The sequence below is a fragment of the Sciurus carolinensis genome, chromosome 11 (assembly GCF_902686445.1).
Source record: "Sciurus carolinensis chromosome 11, mSciCar1.2, whole genome shotgun sequence".
Lineage (NCBI taxonomy): Eukaryota > Metazoa > Chordata > Mammalia > Rodentia > Sciuridae > Sciurus > Sciurus carolinensis.
In genome coordinates, this window is record NC_062223.1 from 44,738,914 (window position 1) to 44,751,465 (window position 12,552).

Below are 12,552 nucleotides of genomic sequence, written 5' to 3' on the forward strand. Positions count from 1 at the left end.
ATTATTTTTGCATATGGTATAAAGGTAAAGAACCAGCTTCCCAAACAGTGTTTAAGGGAGTCATTTGCCTACAGTGTGGTTTTAGCACACTTGTCAAAAATCATTATACCATGTACTTGAAGGTTTATTTCTGTGCTTGCTATTCCATTCCATGAGTCTCTGTGTCTGACTTTATGCCAGTACCATATTGTCGTAATTACTATAACATTTGTTTGGAACAAATAGCAATTTTGCCAAAGTCATTATTTCTGCAATTTAATAGATGATTTAAGAGAAATCAATCAGGGTACTGCAATAACTTGACAGAATATTGAACTAGTATTTCTCCTTGGGTTAAGAAAAATAGACAATTTAAAATATATTTTAAAGCCAGGCATGGTGGTGCATGCTTATGAGCCCAGCAACTCAGAAGGCTGAGGCAGGAGGATCTCCAGTTTGAGGCTATCCAGGGCAACATGGTGAGACCCTGTCTCAAAATAAAAAATAAAAGGGTTGGGGATATAGCTCAGTGATAGAGTGCCCTTGGGTTAAATCCCAGCACCACAGTAAAAGAGCTAGGCATGGTGGCACACACCTACAATCCCAGCAGCTCGAGAGGCTGAGGCAGGAGTATTGCAAGCTCAAAGCCAGCCTCAGCAACTTAGTGAGGCCCTAAGCAACTTATTGAGACCCTTCCTCAAAATTTAAAAAATAAATAAAAAGGGCTGGGGATGTGGCTCAGTGGTTAAGCACCCCTGGGTTCAATCCCCAGTACCCAAAAAGAGAATATATTCTGGAGTTAGATAGCAGTGATATTGGAAAAACTTGTAAATATACTAGAAGCAACTGAATTGTATACTTCATTTTTATTTTTTATTTATTAATAAGGCTAGTCAAATGAAGCTGTGGAAATGGAGAAGGAACAAAGAAATCTAACTGGTGTGATCATTTAGTTGTAAACACCACTGCCAGCTAAATCGTAGACATTAAAGGTGAATTTTATAGTATGAGAATGATATCTTAATAAAAAATAGTATTTTGTGAGTCTCTTGCCTTAAAAGCATGCCAATACCAATGCATAGGGGAAACTTTGAAATGTATGTGCTCAGTAAGCGGTATTTGAGAGAGAACTCTGGGATATGCTCATTGCAAAATTTTGATCACTTTTGTTTTGTTAAATAAGATTCTAATAAGAAGAGTTCGATAATGATAAGTGTAAAATATGTCTTCAGAGATTGGTCTGTGGTCACTAGCATTTCCTGTCACAGATTATCAAACTTGCTCGACACTAGGTTCTTGTAATTTGAAAACATGTCCGTAGAACTTATCGAAATGTGTCCAACACTGAATTAAGGACCTTGAATTTTTCATTGCTAAGAATGTGAGCTATGGAGTCACAAGACTTGTACTTGAAATATAGCTCTAATGTATAGCTATAGGTTAGGTATTTAATTTCTCTAGTTTCCTCATCTATTAAGTAGGCTTAACAGTAGCTACCTTAAATGAGATATTCAGTATCAAGCACTATTAAAGTGCCCAGAAGAAAGGTTGTCCCTAATATAGAACAAATAATTTGTACTTTTTACTACTAGTTAATAATCTTTTTTGACCTATTTCATCTTAGTTTTTATTGCTGTAAATATCTCAAAAGTAGAGTACCTTGTGTATAGAGAGTGCCTGCTTAACCCATTAATCCCCAAGTTTTCAATTCTGTGAATATTTCAATGCAGTTGACACAGGTGCATTAACATAGGTTAGAAATTGAAATCTAGGGCTGGGGAAATAGCTCAGTTGGTAGAGTGCTTGCCTTGCAAGCACAAGGCCCTGGGTTCAATCCCCAGCACTGCAAAAAAAAAAAAAAAAAGAAATTGAAATCTAGCTGAGCAAATTGGCACACTCCTGTAATCCCAGCAGCTTGAGAGGCTGAGGCAGGAGGATTGCAAGTTCAAAGCCAACCTCAACAATTTAGTGAGACCCTAAGCAATTTAGCGAGTCCCTGTCTCAAAAGAAAACATTAAAAGGGGCTGGGAATGTTGCTCAGTGGCCAAAGTGATTAAGGATCCCTGCGTTCCATACCCAGCCAATACAAAAATAAAAAAATAGAAAAAATTAAAAAAAGAAAAAGAAATTGAAATCTAGAGCTTATATATGCTTTATATATTTTTCATATATACATGAAGTATATATTTTTTTTCAAATGCTCTAGGCACTCACCTATTACTTTTCTCAAAAGACTAAAACTCTAAAAACATTTACTCTAAAAATTACTATAAGTGTTTTATCTGTTCAATTTGTTTTTATAGGTATTCCATATCTGAGGCAATGAGACTTAATGGGTTAATAAACTATGTAATGAATTACAAATATTCTTTTCCAGTTAGCCAAAAACTAAGTGTTTATGATGAATTGGATTGAGGAGCTACTGTATTTATATGCCAAAAGGAAACAGTAAATTATACTCACTTAGTGAATCATCTCCTTTCTTTAACGAAGCACATACTTGTAGCAATTTGGGCATGAACATTTACAGCATGTATAAATAGGTCCATAACGTGGGGGCAGTTAGGTCGGGATTTCAAAGTTCAAAACAAGAACTTCTCATGCAATGACGACACTGTTCTTTTCATTGAAGAACTGGATACAGTGTACTTAGTAAATCACTTTTCTGTAATCTCAATATATTTAAAAAAAATTCTAACTATGTTAATGTGTTTATTTCAACAAATTCTTAATTCCCAATGAGGGAAGGAGATACTGTTGTTCTCTGATATAAAAAATCAGACCCTATTAAGATTAATATTTATAAATATTATATGTATGTACAATAAAAATGGAACATGAAAGTAAGGACCAAGGGATGATAAAAAATAAAAGAAATATTTATTTCCTTTTTTAAAACACTTTTTTAGTTGTAGATGGACACACTAATACCTTTACTTTATTTTTATGTGGTACTGAGGATCGAACCCAGTGCCTCACACATGCCACCAAGTGCTCTGCCACTGAGCCCCAGCCCCAGCCCATGTATTTCCTTTTACGTTATAATAATACTACCAAAAACATTAACAAAAATTTATTTATTTTATTACATTTAAATTATATTGTTTATATTAATTTCTTATTTATAATTATTAGAATTGCCTATTGTTATCACATGAAGACATGGTGTAAAGATCCTTACACTTAAATATGGGCCATTATAGTTTTTGCATGAAACACATTTTTAAGCCATAATGACAGAGGATACAATAAGAATGGGTAGGAAGGGGACTATAGAAGGGAAAAAAAAAAAAAAAAAAACTGTAATTTTAACTCTAAAGCTTTAAACACCCTCACCTTTGCTCCCCAGGCCTGTTTTCCTTCAGGTCTGAATTCTTAAAAGGTCCATACATTAATGCCTACATATGTTGCTAGCTTATACAATATATTTTCTTTAGACTAATTAAATAATTTAGTCCAAGGAGAAAAAATACTGTAGAGAGCTGTGTCAGGGGTATGTGCCAGGTGTTATATATTAACTCGATAATGTCAACCTAAATATCCTGAAAAGAACCAGAATACCATAACCATCCTGTACTCCCTGATGGAAAGGATTGAGTGTGGCAGCCTGATGCCACTCCCTCCCACCCTCAGATCATCGTGTCAAAGGTTTCCTTTAAGGGGCTGGGGTTGTGGCTCAGTGGTGGAGCACTTGCCTAGCACGTGTGAGGCACTGGGTTCGAACCTCAGCGCCACAGAAATAAACCCATACATACATAAAGATTGTTTAAAAATATATAAATAAATGAGATGTGAATGGATTAGTTCATAGGACAATATATCATTGAAAACAATAGAGCAATCGAACAGTAATTAATGGAGTTCAACACCCAGATGTGGTCAGTAAAAGAGAGGCAGAGAAACTTGCCTGGGCGTGGTATTCTCAGGAGCAACCACTTTTGCTTGAGAAGCCACACCAGAGGCTCCACACTGGGCGTGGAGGTGGAGAAGACTTCCCTAAAACAATCCAGCCAGTCACTACACAAAAAAAGCAAATAATAACAAGCCTCAGAAAGTGGTAGGCACCAGGACCCAGAGTTACTATAAGCTACAGTGTAATATCTCAAATATCTAGTTTCCAACAGAAACTTTTGAAAAATGCAAAGAAACAGGATAATATGACTTACAACCCTGGGAAAAGAACCAGGCAACCTAAGTTGTCTAGGAGAGGGACTGGATGTCAGATTTATCAGAAAAAGACGTCAAAGAAGTTTTTATTATCACGTTCACAGAACTAAAGGGAGTTAAGATTGAAGAAGTGAAGGAAGATATAATGACAATGTTTCTTTTTTGTTAAGTTCTTTTTTTTTTTTTTAGTTGTCCGTGGACCTTAATTTATTTATTTGTATGTGGTGTGAGAATTGAACCCAGTGCCTCACACATACCAGGCAAGCCCTCTACCACTGAGCTACAGCCCCAGCCCCAACAATGTATGTTTCTTTCTTTCTTTTTTTCCCAAAAGCACTGTTTTTATTTATACAGAGTCCTAACCACTTTAGTAGTACGAGTGGGAGAGGTTCCTTTTTCAATCCAGGGCCTCCATAATGTTGATTGGTTGTTACCAAACACATAGGCAAGCGGCATCATGGGTTTGGTGAACTAATGACAATGTCTAGTCTCTCTCTGCTGGAGCAACAAGGTGAGCATCCATCACTGCTTCCGTAAGAATCCTGCATTTAGGATTGTCAACTGTAACTACTCCAACTTCTATTTCTGAAGGTTTGAAATCAATTGATGGAACAGCAGACAGGCGTGTAATTGCAATTTCTATTGTCTGTTCAAATGTTCAAATTTCTTTTTCACTATTTTTTCAAGGAAGCTGGTTGACTCAGTTTGTTTAACTCCTGCTGCAGTGGCCTTAAACCCACAATGGTAACCGGCAGGATCACGCCTGTACCCCGAGGGCCTTGTTCTTCACCTGTACCAACTAGGATCATACAACTGCCAAGTGGCCTCGTTTCAGCGTTCTGTGTGTAGACCTGAGAAACATCAGCAGTTCTTTGACACAGCATGTCCACAGGATTCTCACAGGCACACTCGTATTTCCAGTGAGCTGCCTCATAGTGTGCCCTTTGTACCTGGGATCTGCTGTCAGCTGTCATTCCGGTCATCACACAGTCAACGTTTTCAGTTACCTTGAACAAGTGAGTCACTGTGCCGGAATCCAGTCATTTGTCAGGTACTTTCTTCTGTGTGACAATTACTGCAGTCTTCCCCTCTGACAGCTACTGATGTAAGACCACCCTGGTTTATAGCCTTAAAAGCATATTCTACTTGGTGAAGCCGGCCCTCTGGTGAAAAACTGGTAATGTGGCAGTCAAAACCAACACTGGAACCGCGGGACATGTTGCTGCACCCACTACTTCAAACACAGTCTCCGACCCTGCAGCTCTGGCACCAGCCGTACAAACCCCTCCGGAAGTTGCAGTGACTCACAATGTTTCTTTAAATACAGCACATCTGTATTATCCTAAGGAGATCAAAGTTTAAAAAAAAAAAAAAAAAAAAAGAACCAAGTAGAAATTCTGAAAAATAAAATAACCGAAATAAAATACTCATAGGAATGAATCAGCAGCACATCTGAATGGGCAGAAGAATAAGTAAACTTGAAAATAGATCAATAGATTATGTAAGCTGAAGAACAGAGGAATGAAGAAGCCTCAGAGAAATATGAGTGCTACTAAGCACAGCAACAAACATGTAATAGAAATAGCAGAAGGAAAGGAATAGAAAAACTACTTGAAATAATGGAGAAAACTCCCTAAATATGCTGAAAAACAACCTATACACTTAGGAAGCTCAGTGAATTACAAGTAGAATACACAAAAGAGCTTTACAAATAAACAAATCAGAGTAAAAAATGGCAAAAGTCTTAATGCAAGGAGAAAATCTTGAAAGCAGTAAGAAAAAGCAAATTGTTGCTGGCACACATCTATAATCCCAACGACTCTGGAGGCTGAGGCAGGAGGATCACAAATTCAAGGCCCTAGGCAATTTAGCAAGACCCAGTCTTAAAAAATAAAAAGGGCTGGGGATGCAGCTTAGTGGTTAAGCACTTTGGGTTCAATCCCCAGTACCAAAAACAAATAAATAAATAAATAAATAAGGATAGAACAACTAGACAGAAGAGTAAAAAGGACATAGAAGATGTGAATGCTGTAAAGCAACTATCTTAACAGAGAGATGTGGGACACTTCATCCAATAACAGAATATATATTCTCAAGTTCACATGGATATTCTAGAGGAGAATAAAAGAAATATGAATGTTGGGCTGGGGCTGGGGCTCAGTGGCAGAGCGCTAGCCTAGCACGTGTGAGGCACTAGGCTTGATCCTTAGCACTGCATACAAAAATGAGCAAATTAAAATAAAGTCATGTTGTCCGTCTACAACTACAAAAAAAGAAAGAAAAGAAATCTGAATGCATTTGAAGGAACAGAAGTTATTCAAAGTAAATGTTCTCTGACCACAGTGCAATGAAATTAGAAATCAATAGCATGCAAAAAAAAAATCCAGGAAACTCATAAATATGTGGAAATTAACACCCTCCTAAATAACCAATAGATCAAAAAGAAATTAAAAGGAAAATTAAAAATTACCAAAAATAAAAATAAAAGAACAAAGAACATGCCAAAGTTTTGGGGATATTGTGAAAGCCATGATAATGCTTTAAATGCCTATATTAAGAAAGAGCTCAGTGGGGCTGGGGTTGTGGCTCAGTGGTGGAGCACTTGCCTAGCACGTGTGTGGCACTGGGTTCAAACCTCAGTACCACATAAATAAATAAAGCCATTGTGTCCATCTACAACTAAAAATGTTAAAAAAAAAAAAAAGAAAGAAAGAAAAAGAAAGAGCTCAAATCAATAACCTAATCTTCTACCTTAAGATACTTGAAGAAGAACAAACTAAACTTAAAAACCAGCTAAAAGAAAGAAAAAACAGAACGGATATGAGTCAGCAGCGGATTGTTTGCCTAGCATGCTACAGGCCTTGGGTTGGATCCCTAGCATGGGGGTCGGAGAAGCAGGGAGAGGAGGAGGAAGAAGAAATGAATAATAGAAAATTAAAGACACCAAAAGCTGGTTCTTTGAAAAGTAAACAAAATCAACAAATCTTTAACTAGATTAATGAAAAAAAAAGACTCAAAATTTCTAGAGTCAAAAATAAAAGAGAGGACATTACAATTGACCTTATAGAAGTAAAATTTAAGACTGTTAAGGAATACTATGAAAAATTGTGTGCTAACAAACACGTAACTTAGATGTTTTATGGACTGAACTGTGTTCCCCAAAATTATTATGTTGAAGCTTCAATGTGACTGTACTTGGAGATGGACCCTTTGACGGAAAAACCCCAATTCCATGTAAGTGCTATCTTTATAAGAAGGGACATGTGCGCACAAAAAGGGGGCGTGTGAGGACCAACCAGAAGGCAGCCATTTACAAACCAAGAGGAGAGGCCTCGGGAAAAACCTACTGTCCAACACCTTGATCTTGGACTTCCAGCCTCACAGTACTGTGAGAAATAAATTTCTGTTGTTCAATCACACAGTCTGTGATAGCCCTAGGAAACTACTAATACAGAGGAAATGGACTAATTCCTAGAAAGACACAAACTACTGACACTGACTCGAGAAAAATAGACGGAAAATACTAATGAATCTGAATAGATTCCTAACAAGTGAAGAGACTGAATTCTTTTTTTTTTTTCCCCCACCCTGACACTAGGAATTGAACCCAGAGGTGCTAACCACTGGGTCCTTTTTTATTTTTTATTTTGAGACAGGGTCTTAGAGACTTGCTAAGTTGCTAAGGCTGGCTTTGAACTTGTAATCCTCCTGCTTCAGCCTCCCGAGCTGCTGGGATTACAGAAATGCACCACCATGCCTAAATGAGTAATCAAATAACTATTTATAAAAATAAAGAAATAAAAAGTCTAGGCCCAGGAGACTTCACTGATGAATTCTATCAAATACTTAAAGAAAAATTAATACTGGTTCTTCATAAATTCTTTCAAAAGACAGAAGAGGAAAGAATCATTTTATGAAACCTAATTACCTTGAGAGCAAAATCAGACAAAGACATCACAAGAAAACCATTTACTAATATCTCTTAGGCATATGCATGCAAAAAATCTCAAGAGCATACTAACAAACTGCATCTAACAACATGAAAAAAGAATTACATATCATGACCCAGTGCGATTTACTTCAGAAATGCAATGTTGAGTTAACACTCAAAAACTAATTAATGAGGGCTGGGGATGTAACTCAGTGGTAGAGTACTTGCCTGGTATGCATGAGGCCCTGGGTTTGATCCCTAGTATCACAAACAAAACAAAAGCAACGTGTGGTGGTACACAGCTGTAATTCCAGCTACTAGGAAGGCTTAGGCAGAAGGATCCAAAGTTCAAGTCTCTCCTAAGGCACCTTAGTGCGACCCTGTCCCAAAATAAAAAATTAAAAGGACTGGGGATGTGGCTCAGTGGTTGAGTGCCCCTGAGTTCAGTCCCTGGTACCCCTGCCAAAAGTTGAATGCTTATCATTAATCTTAGAGATTTCTACTTTCTAATGTCCTAAATGCTATAAATTTCTTTGTAAGCACTGCTTGACCCCCTTTTTAAAAAAATTTCTTTTAGTTATCAATAGATCTTTATTTATTTGTGTGTGGTGCTGAGAATCAAACCCAGTGCCTCACACATTCTAGGCAAGTACTCTGCCACTGAGCCACAACCCCAGCCCTGCTTAACTCTTTTTTGATGTTATCTTTTCATTTTAATTCAGTTGAAAATATTTTCTACTTTTATTATTTTCTTCTTTGACCTTTGGCTAATTTATTTAATGTACTAATATTTGAGGATTTTCCAGCTATTTTATTATATTGTTTTATAATTTAATTTTGGCATGGTCAGAGAATGAACATACCTCGTATGATTGAATCCATTAAAATTTATTGAATTTCGTTTCATGACCCAGAGTAATTATTGGTAAAGCATCGTGTGCACTTGACAAGAATGTAGTCTGCTGTTGTTGGGCATGGTGTTCTATAAATACCAATTAAACCAGTTGTGGTGCACATACTGGTAATGCCAGCAACTCAATAGGCTGAGACAGGAGTTCAAAGCCAGCATCAGCAATTTAGCGAGGGCCTAAGCAACTTAGCGAGACCCTGTCTCAAAAGAAAACATAAAAAGGGATGGGGAGGTGGCTCAGTGGCTAAGTGCCCCTGGGTTCAGTTCCCAGTATCCAAAACAAAAATCAAACAACAAAAACCTAATTAAAGGCTAGGGTTGTAGCTCAGTGGTAGGGCATTTGCCTGGCATGGGTTTGATCCTCAGCACCATATAAAAATAAATAAATTAATTAAATAAAGGTATTGTGTCCATCTACAACTAAAAAAATTGTATAAAAAATTTTAAAAATTAAAAACATTTCAAAAACTTAATTAAGTTAGTTGATAGTACTGAGTCATTACTGATATTCTGCCTCCTTGTTCTATCAATTATTAAAAAGGGTGTTGAAGTAATCATCTATAATTGTGGGTCTGTTTTCTCCTTTCCGTTATATCACTTTTTGCTTCATGTATCTCAGAGCCCTGTTGTTAGGTGCAAAATCATTAGGATTGTTATTTTTTTGTTTTTGGTACCAGGAATTGAACCTAGGGGCACTTAACCACTGAGCCACATCCCTATCCCTTTTTATCTTATTTTTTTATTTTGAGATAGGGTCTAGGTTGCTGAGGCTGGCTTTGAACTTGCAATCCTTCTGCCTCAGCCTCTGGAGTTGCTGGGATTACAGATATGTGCCACTGCACCAGGTAGGATCTTTATGTTTTCTTGATGAATGATCCCATGATCATTATGAAATACTGGAAGCAGTTTCTGCCTTATAATCTACTTTGATAGAGTAGTAGTCCTGCCCTATCTGACATTTTATTTTCCAAAAATTTGTTATCTATAAACAGTGTGAAAATAGAACATTCCAGAAACAAATAATTCCTAAGTTTTGAATTGCAGTGTTTTTTTCATAGCATGATGAAGTCTTGTGCTATCCCATTCTGTCCTGCCCAGGATATGACTCATCCCTTTGTCCAGTGTATCTTCCCTGTATATGATACCCACCCATTAGTCATGTGGTAAGTTTTCTGGGTTATCAGACCAATTGCTGTGATATTATAGTGCTTGTGTTCAGGTAACCCTTATTTTACTTAGTAATTACCCCCAAAGCACCATTATAATGTGTATATAGGGTTTGGTACTAACCATAGTTTTAGGCATCTATTGGAGGTCTTGGGAATATACACACCACTATGGAAAAGTGGTCTACTGAAATATGGCTCATCCAGTTTTCTTTTGGTTACTAAGTACATGGTATTAAACTTTCCTAGGACTGCTATAACATTATATCATCACGAATTGTTTGTTTGTTTGTTTTTGTACTGTTGTACTGGGGATTGAGCTTTACCACTGGGGATGCTTTACCACCGGGCCACAAACCCAGCCCTTTTTAAATGTTTTATTGAGATAGGTTCTTGCTGTTTTGCTTAGGGCCTTGCTAAATTTCTCAGGCTGGTCTTAAATTTGTGATCCTCCTGCCTCAGCCTTCCAAGTCACTGGGATTACAGTCATGTGCCCTGCACCTGGCTAAATTATCATAAACTTGATGGCTTAATAGAAATTGCTTCTCTCACAGGACCAGAAAGTTCAAAATCAAGGTGCAGGGGCCACACTCCCTCCAAAGGGAGTTTCCCATGATTCCAGGTACTTCTTGAGGCTACGTAACTCCATGTACCTGCATCTTCATATCACCTCTGTGTCCTTTTCTCTTCCATCTTTTATAAGGGCACTTGTCATTAGAGCTGGGACTAAACTTGATAATTCAAGATTCTTGAGTTCATTACATCTCCAGTCTATTTCCAACTAAGATTACATTTACAAAGATGCCATAAGACCTGCTCTGTCATGTGAGGACAGTGAGAAGGCAGCTGTTTGCAAGCTAGAACCCTCTCCAGAAACTGACTCTGTCAACCTTGATCTGGGACTTTTAGCCTCTGGAATTATGAGAAAATAAATGTGTTGTCCAGGCTACCTCATCTACCCTGTTTTGTTACAGTAGCCTGAGCAAACTCAGTCTGAGCTCAGGAGTGTTGAGATAGTGTGGGCATAGTGATGACGTCTCATATTTGGAGGAGGGGGGTTATTGGGGAATGAACTCAGGGCCACTCAGTAGCCACATCCCCAGGCCTATTTTGTATTTTACTTAGAGACAGGGTCTCACTGAGTTGCTTAGCACCTCACTTTTGCTGAGGCTGACTTTGAACTCGTGTGATCCTCCTGCCTCAGCCGCCCGAACTGCTGGGATTACAGGCGTGTGTCATATCTGTTCATTAGCAGTATGAACATAATTAAAAGAAGGTAAGTTTTTGCTTTGCAATTTTTGAATGATGCTTTAATAAATACTTTTTTATAGACACATTTTTATTAAATGTATTTATTTTTATGTGGTGCCGAGGATGGAACCCAGTGCCTCACACATGGAAGGCAAGTGCTCTACCACTGAGCTACAGCCCCAGCTGAACAAATGCTCTTGATGGTGAATTGTTTGTATGCTCCTGTGATAATGTTAACGCATTCACATTATTGTCACCAGAAGTTTAAGCAGTTTCCAGAGGGGGTCCTCAACTCAGGAAAAGTGGAGTTCTTGGCATACGTGCCAAAAAAGAATTTTAGCATGTGTCAGAGACAGAGATGAAGGTTTATTTAGGAAAGCAGAGACACACACATTCAAGGGAGATATGTGAGCTATCTCAAGAGGAAGATTTTGGGGTAGAGTGTGGGCCACCCCTTAAGGGAGAAGGAGCAACCTGTTGCTATGAGGTGTTATTTATAAATGGACCATTGCTAGGGGCTGGCCGGTCTAGAGATGGAGTCAGGGCAGTTACACAATTTGGGGTCAGTTTTCCCTGTGCTTGCACACTGACCTCATGTTTTGTTTTTGTAGGCAAGGACATGGGTCAAGGGCACAAGCCAAGGGAGTGGGCTGGGTTGCTGAGGGGTTGCAAGAGCGTTTTCTGCATTTCAATGATTTCTGAGTTCCCTGTGTTCCAAAGGCTCATGGGCTTTTCACTTCTGAGACTCAGTCTCTTTTCGGTATGCCCATATTCCTAGCTCATTATCACTAGTTGTGAAAAATCCTAGCTTCCTGAATTAAGTCACATATTATAGCAATGAACTCAGTGGAGGAGTGGCATTAAAAAGTCCTTCTATTGATTAGCCCGCAAACAGTTTTTAAGTCATTCATAAGGTCTATGGAACGACACCGACTTAAGGAATTCATTCCAAGGTCAGATTCTTTCCGTTAGGTCCTTGCTGGTGTTGTGCTAGCCTTGTGTCACTGCTCAAAGTTACCTGCTCTCTGATGACACTCCGTTCATTTCTGCAGATTAAATGGAAAACAAATAAGAATTAAGAAAACTGATCGTGGCCTATTGGAAAACAGGCACAGTGAGAACTATGACAGTGGCATGAGAAGGTCGGG

At 38.1% G+C, this 12,552-nt stretch overlaps 1 long non-coding RNA gene and 1 pseudogene across 1 annotated transcript in view; one reads left to right on the forward strand and one right to left on the reverse strand.

The window, feature by feature from the left end:
* LOC124958748 (uncharacterized) overlaps positions 1 to 12,552 on the forward strand; it is a 66,818-nt gene that overhangs the window by 4,595 nt on the left and 49,671 nt on the right. The window lies entirely within an intron of this gene.
* Positions 4,631 to 5,364, reverse strand: LOC124958747 (proteasome subunit alpha type-6-like; annotated as a pseudogene).